This window comes from Phaseolus vulgaris, chromosome 11 (assembly GCF_000499845.2).
Source record: "Phaseolus vulgaris cultivar G19833 chromosome 11, P. vulgaris v2.0, whole genome shotgun sequence".
Taxonomy (NCBI): Eukaryota; Viridiplantae; Streptophyta; class Magnoliopsida; order Fabales; family Fabaceae; genus Phaseolus; species Phaseolus vulgaris.
In genome coordinates, this window is record NC_023749.2 from 19,875,337 (window position 1) to 19,882,841 (window position 7,505).

Below are 7,505 nucleotides of genomic sequence, written 5' to 3' on the forward strand. Positions count from 1 at the left end.
CGATATTATTCCAAAGATAAAAGATAATCTAGAGATAAAAGATAAAGAAATATTTTATTTCTTGTGATATTATATTTGTTGTGATATTACTATAGATAAAAGATAAAGAAATATTTTATTTGTTGTTGATCCTGCCTGTTGACCGGAACGCTGGAAACTGCCTCGTCAAGGGATCGACGTGCGCACCGCTTCCAACCCTCCGTTCCTCTTCGAGATCCACCTCAAGAACCTGCAAAGGAACAGAACGGCGCCGCTGCGGCTGATCGCACTCCAACGCCCAAGTCAGTGACCGAATCACCAAATACTAAGAGAACAGGAACCGTGCAAATTCTCTCTCACAGTGTGCTCTAGAACTCGCAAGCGTAAAGAGTATAATCTGAACGTGCTAATGTAGCAAGCACAAGAGTAGTAGATAAACTTGGAATGTCTAATATCTCTCATGCAAAGGCCTACAAACTCCAATGGTTAAGTGAGGTTAGGGAAATTGTCCCGACCAGTCCTCGGTCATCGACCCAGAGACTGACCTCAGACATCGTGCACCGACACTTGGTAATGGAAGGGGACTACGTGAGGTGGGCCCCAGACTCACCTACCAGAGAATTGGTTAGTCTTTGATATTTGTGTACCGATCTGGTCATCGGGTGTGATGACGTGGACAAGAGAAAGGTGGGTGGTCAAGAAGGCAACATAGTCGCCGTTTATGGAAGTGGCGTTCTGCGGCATACATAATCGGTTGTCGCCGCTTTGTGTGTCACCAACGTGTTAGATAATGGAAGATCAGGTGGTCTGACATCGCCCAAGAGAGGCATCGCCGAGCAAAGACATCGCCCAAGAGGAACAATCGCCAAGTTAAGGCGTCGCCAGGAGAAGACGTAGCCAAGCGGAGATATCGATGGTGTTACCCCCCGATGCCCATGGGTAGGAAAGACCGTGGAGGGGGCGACACCGTGAGGAAGCCTTGGACCTTAATAGCTCAGAACAGTAACAAAGAAAGGTGGCTTTAAGGCCATAAGTTCTAGTACCAGTAGGGGGTAAACCTGACTCGTGAAGTATCCACGCCACTGCTGGGAGACCCTGGTACAGATACAACCCATGAGAGGGCCATGATCAGGGGAGAACCACGTGTATGATACGAGAGAAAGGTAGATGCACCCCCAGGGCGAGTGACTAGTGATTGGGGCGCATGGGTTGGCACCCAGAAAGTCACCCCACGCGCCAGAAGAACTTCGAAGGAAGAAGGGCCCACACAATGAAATAACCCTAAGTTGGGTTGCGGCGCTGTGGGACCCTCTGCGCAGAATAACGATCAAGTCAGAAGGGCACGTGGCAATGCACACGTGCTCATTAAAGGTTTCAGTGAAAGTTTGCTAAGGTACGCGTTAATTTAGTTTACGTATCAGATGTTTCAAGGCACATTTTTATACGCTTTCAATGCGCTTCAACGAGCTTTAAATGCAAGAGGTGTATAAAAAGGGGCCTTGGGACATTTGAAAAGGGAAAGTTTGACCTAATTCTCATAGCTACACAGAGCACAAACCCTAGTTGTTTTCGCTGCGCACCCACTGTGAGCACAAGGCAATTAGGGCAACCCAGTTTTAGTGATTCAGTACAGTTATTTTCGACCACCTCCAAAGGGTGTGTCACCTTTGATGTTTCTCGCTAGCTGACTTGATCGTCGGAGTGCAAACGGCCGCGAGGGCGGCCCTTTGTTCACTTCTTTTCAGGTACTCACAGACGGAGCAAAACGAAGGTGCCCTGGCTCGCGGGGACAAGCCATGCGCAAAGACGATCCCGGTTGGTTAGTCTTTGATATTTTCATCCTAAAGCCCGATGTTGGAGATTGAGATCGAACCCCACTAGTAGGGGAAAAAGATCGGACATCAGTCGTCTAGACGTTGTAGAGGGCCAAATAAGGTGGGCCCTAGAGTTTTGTTAAGATAACAGTTAAAGACAAGAGGTATGTGGGAAGCCTAAGTCACGAGGGATTCATGCAAGTGGTGTGTATGACGCATGAAGGCGCAACACGTGTGGATAATCCTAGGGAGCGTTAAGGCCCATTAGGGTTAGGGTTTCCAAGGAAGCTGCATGCATGACACGTGAATACTTAGGGCACCCACCAAGCAGATACGCTAAGATTCTATGAATAGCGGCGCAAGGGCATTCTCGAAGGAACCCTAGTCAAGGGTAACAACACAAAGGTAAACCCTAGTTTCAGCCTATATAAAGGGTGCTAAGAACCCTAGTAAGGTACGCAGTTTCTAAGACTGAAGCTAATATACACATTTGGTGTTTCTTTGCCCTAAGACTGACTTGAGCATCAGAGTGCAAACGGCCGCTAGGGCGCCCCTTTGTCTTTTGCAGGTGAGAGGTTTCTTGATCAAGAAGGCGCTTTTCTCAGGCAAGACCGAAGGCCAGTAGCAGTTGTTAGAGTCAACCGACAAGAAAATTTGGCGCCCACCGTGGGGCCCGTTAAAATAAGGTTCCACTCACAGTCACGTTAAGAGTTTTTACCAACAATATGAGGAGTACAAGGCAAGCGGCTGTTGGATCCGCAGGAAGGGTACCCTCCGGAGGGGACAACCTTACCATGCAGCAAATCTTAGATACGATGCGTGCCCTCAAAGCGAATTGTAGCGGTTCTCGAGCGGACAACGCAGAATTGCGCCTAGCCAATGAAGAACTACGTAGGCATTTGCAACAGATAGGGGAATGCGTGACAGATGAACGTGCCCCGCCGACACCACTTAGGGCACGTCCCATGTCGTTCTCACGAGCAATCATGAATACGGCATTACCAACGACGTCTCTGGGCCCGAAGGTCTCCTTCACAGGAGTAGAGGATCCAAAGGCCCACCTCACAGTGTTCCACACCCAGATGATGCTCACTAGAGGATTTGACGCCGTGTACTGCAAAATGTTGATGAGCACACTATCGGGTGCGGCGTTGGAGTGGTTCGTTAGCCTTCCTGGTGGACACATCACCAACTTCGACCAGTTTGCTACACTATTCAGGGAGCAGTACCTTGTGAACAAGGTCCCCACCCGGCATTCTTATGACGTTTTCGATGTCAAACAGTACCAGGGGGAGTCCATGAAGGACTACCTGAACAGGTACGACGTTCAAGTGGTGAGATTGAAGCCCACTGATGAAGCCATTATAGTACATGCCTTTGTCAAGGGAATGCTGTCGAGACCTTTCAGTGAGTCACTACTAAGGTTCTATCCAAAGAGATTAGACGTCGTGCGTTAGCACACATCGCCGCAGATGATCGAGTAACGCAGAAACAAGGTCTTGTCGGTCCTGCCCGACCTTGAGCGACAACACGACCTCCACCAATGAGGGTGCATGAGGCAACCACGGAGAAAAAGGGGGCGGGAAATCCTTATGAGCGGACCCATACAGGAACACGAGCGCGAAAAGACCCACCCCCAAAGCATAACTTTCGTGTGGAGCTCAAGGAGTTGATCGCCATCCCGAACATAGCGGCGAAATTGAAGGTACCAGCGAAGACCGATAGGAAGATGGGGCCTAACAAGAACGCTTGGTGTGAATTTCACCAGGCAAATGGCCACTACATACGTAATTGTTTGGCCTTGGTGCATCAACTAGATGAACTAGTGAATAGTGGATTCTTGAAGGACTATCTTCAAGAGCCACAGGACGACCAAGCGTTGGTAGCTGTAGGTAAATACTATATCAGGAGGGTTCTCAGGAGGAGGTTGTACTGCCTCCCAGTGCAAGAAGTACACACGAGGGGTAATGGCGCTGGAGGTACAACCGGCAGACCTGGTCCCTGACGTCGACCTGACCTTCACAAAGGCTGACCTCTGGGATGTCGTACCTCACGACAACGATCCAGTGGTGATCTCGCTCGTTACATCAGGGAGGAGGGTGCACCGCATCCTCGTGGACCAAGGAAGTTCGGCCAATGTGATGTTCTTGACGACCTTCAACCAGTTACAGCTATCCACGAACCAGTTAAGGCCCTACACCGAATGTTTGTATGGTTTTGCAGGGGACGAGGTAGAGGTTTGTGGACACATAGAGTCAAGGACAACATTCACGGATGGCGCGTCTTCACGCACTACCAGCATCAGGTACCTCGTTGGTAACGCTCCTTCTGCCTATAACATATTGTTAGGGAGACCAGCTTTAAACAGGTTGGGAGCAGTACCCTCCATGAGGCATATGAAGATGAAACTGCCTTCCCTTAGGGGAGCAGTGATCACCATCAAATCTAACCAAAAGGAGGTAAAGAGGTGCTACGAAAACAGCTTCAAGACAAAGAGAGGGTTGTGTTTCTGTTTTTTTTTAATCAGCAAAAAATTAATAGAATAAAATGAGACACTTAAAAGGTGTCCCAACCCTTATACATGACCATTCCTAGTTAAAGAAAAGACCAATACATAACAAAGTTAAGGTTTAAAGCACTTAACACTAGAAGGCTTAAACTACGGAGGAATCCCAACCCAAGGAGCTTGTTCTGTGCATAAACCAGCAGAAAAAACAGACCATTGTAACTAGCAGCTGCTGGAAAGACACAAGATAATAAATCCCTCCCATCCCTTTACATCTTGACAGGGCCAACTGCATCTTAAAGCATCATGAATTGGCTAAGATAAGACCCTAGCCTCTATTGCTAGATATATTCCCTAGCCACTTATTTCTTCCTTCTTACTTCATGTCATGATCTCTACTTTGATCCTGCGGAACTCTTGCTTACACCTTCTGTTACTACCAGGCCACCGAGAGAAGACGAAGTGACCCGCGAGGAGATAGTCCAAGAAAATCGACCCGAGCCCGCTAGAGTTGTGGTGAAGAAGGAGATTGGAGGAAACATGTTCAAACCTGCGCAGTCCTTGAGTAAGGAGTCACGATATCAGGTTGTTGGGGTCATAGCATGAAACCTTGACGCGTTCGCATGGACTGCTGCCGACATGCCTGATATTGATCCCGATTTCCTGTGTCATCGCCTCACCATGGACCCCAAGGTCCGACCAGTCCGCCAGAGAAGGCGAAAATTCAACGGAGAAAAGCGCTAGGTCATACGAGAACAAACGGAGAAACTACTAAAGGCTGGCCACATCAGAGAAATGCAGTACCCCGAATGGTTAGCCAATGTGGTATTAGTAAAAAAGGCCAACGGAAAATGAAGGATGTGTGTTGATTTCACGGACCTCAACAAGGCCTGTCCAAAGGATTCCTACCCACTACCCAGTATTGATGCTTTTGTAGACAGCGCCTCCGGTTGTAGGTTACGCAGCTTCCTGGATGGCTTTTCTGGTTACAACCAGATCATGATGCACCCCAGGGACGAGTGCAAGACCGCGTTCATGAAAAAAATGTCTTGTTATTGCTATAAGGTCACGCCCTTTAGGCTAAAACACGCAGGGGCCACCTACCAACGACTAATGGACAGAGTACTAGAGCCCATGTTGGGGCAAAAAGTCCAAGCATACATAGATGACATGGTTGTCACCTCCCAGTAGAGGGAGCAGCACATAGCTGACCTGGAAGAGTTGTTCACCACGATAGCAAAGTACAGGCTAAAGTTGAACCAGGAGAAGTGCATGTTCGGGGTGGAGGCAGGAAAGTTCTTGGGTTTCCTACTCACTGAACGAGGAATAGAGGCAAATCATGAGAAGTGTGCTGCCATAATAGCTATGAGAAGCCCAATCTCAGTAAAAGAATTACAACAGTTGACAGGGCACATGACCGCTATGTCCAGATTCGTATCGGCAGGAGGAGACAAGGGACACCCTTATTTTCAGTGCCTGAAGAGGAACAACAGGTTCGTCTGGACCCGTTAGTGCGAGGAGGCGTTTGTCAAATTCAAGGAGTAGACAAGGGACCCCGGTGTTGTGCAAGCCAGAGCTAGGAATCCCGCTCCGCTTATACTTCGCAGTGATAGAAAAAGGCGATTAGTTTGGTCCTATTGCAGGAGCAAGATCAGGCACAAATGCCAATCTACTTCGTCAGCAAGGTATTGTAGGGGCCAGAGGTGAGATACTAGACCTTAGAGAAAGCAGCCTTAGCGGTCGTATTGTCAGCAAGAAGACTCCGCCACTACTTCCAGAGCTTTACCGTGATAGTGATGACAGACCTTCCAATTTGCAAGGTCTTGCAAAAACCAGATGTAGCGGGCAGAATGGCACGATGGGCGGTGGAACTGTCTGAATTCGACATACACTATGAACCTAGAGGCCCCATCAAGGGCTAAATCTTTGTCGACTTCGTAGTGGAACTCTCATCGGCAGCCACACACTAAGAAGGGGCAGATTTCAGGTGGGTACTCTCTGTAGATGGTTCCTCAAACCAACAAGGTAGTGAAACAGGTGTTATCTTGGAGGGACTGGATGGGTTGCTGATTGAGCAGGCCCTACGGTTCACTTTTGTTCCGTACGGTTGACCTGGGACATCTTTGTACGCGACCTCAACCGTCAGCTAGGGACTCCTTCCCACTGGTTACCTGTGGATTCCTGCAAAAGAGGACAAAGGGGCGCCCTAGCGGCCGTTTGCACTTCGACGCACAAGTCAGCCAGCAAGAAACACCAAAAACTATGCACCTCCGTATCGGAGCACCGTGAAGGGTACTCTGAAGGTGTTTAAATGAACTGTGTCTAGTGTATATTTTCTGCTTCTGGCAAAGATCTTTCCCTAGTCCCTTCTGCGTAACCTCAAGGCTCGAGCAAGCAACTAGAGAGTTTCCGGAAAATTTGCCAAAAGTTCCAACCCCGTTTCCAACATTCAAGGCACTATTTAAGCTACTCCCGCATTCAAAGCGCCTTAAAGCGCATTTAATTATAAAACGTAGCGCATTTAAGACGTTTAAACCGATTGGGAGCATTTATAGTACCTTAAGCGCTCGAAACGGAAACTGTATTAAATAACCTTAATTACCTTGTACCTGACAAAATGGCGTTTCTAATCTGACCTGGCTGCTGTACACGTGGAGGGCCTCACAGCGCCGTGACCCCATCTGGGGGCATTTCTTCGTGTGAGTCCTCCTACCTGGGAGTGCATCTGCGCTAGAGGTGACTTTTTGGGTGCCAACTCATGCCCCCAAACATCTAGTCACTCACTTTGAGAGCGTATCTGCCTTCCTCTCGCTCCCTGCACCTGGCTACCCTGGGCGTGACCCTCCTCTTGAGTCGTATCTATCCCAAGGGCGTCTCTGGGGCGGCAGGGGCACTTCACAAGTCAGGCTGCCCTACACTGGCGCTATCACTATGACCTTGAAGCCACCTTTCTCTTCTCTTTATTACTACCCTGGATTATCGGGATTTGAGGCCTTCCCACAACATCGCTCCCTCCATGGTGTTTCCTACCCATGGGTATCGGGGAGCCATACTGTGATCGCCTTGCCTTTGTGACATTTGACCTTGGCTGACTTGCTTGCAAAACTTGCCTGTTCGGCAAGGGGGGCAGACATAGGACGGTGATTCAGGAGACCCTGAAGACACCTCGAACCACCATGGGCAATACGATAGAAATCCAATAGATT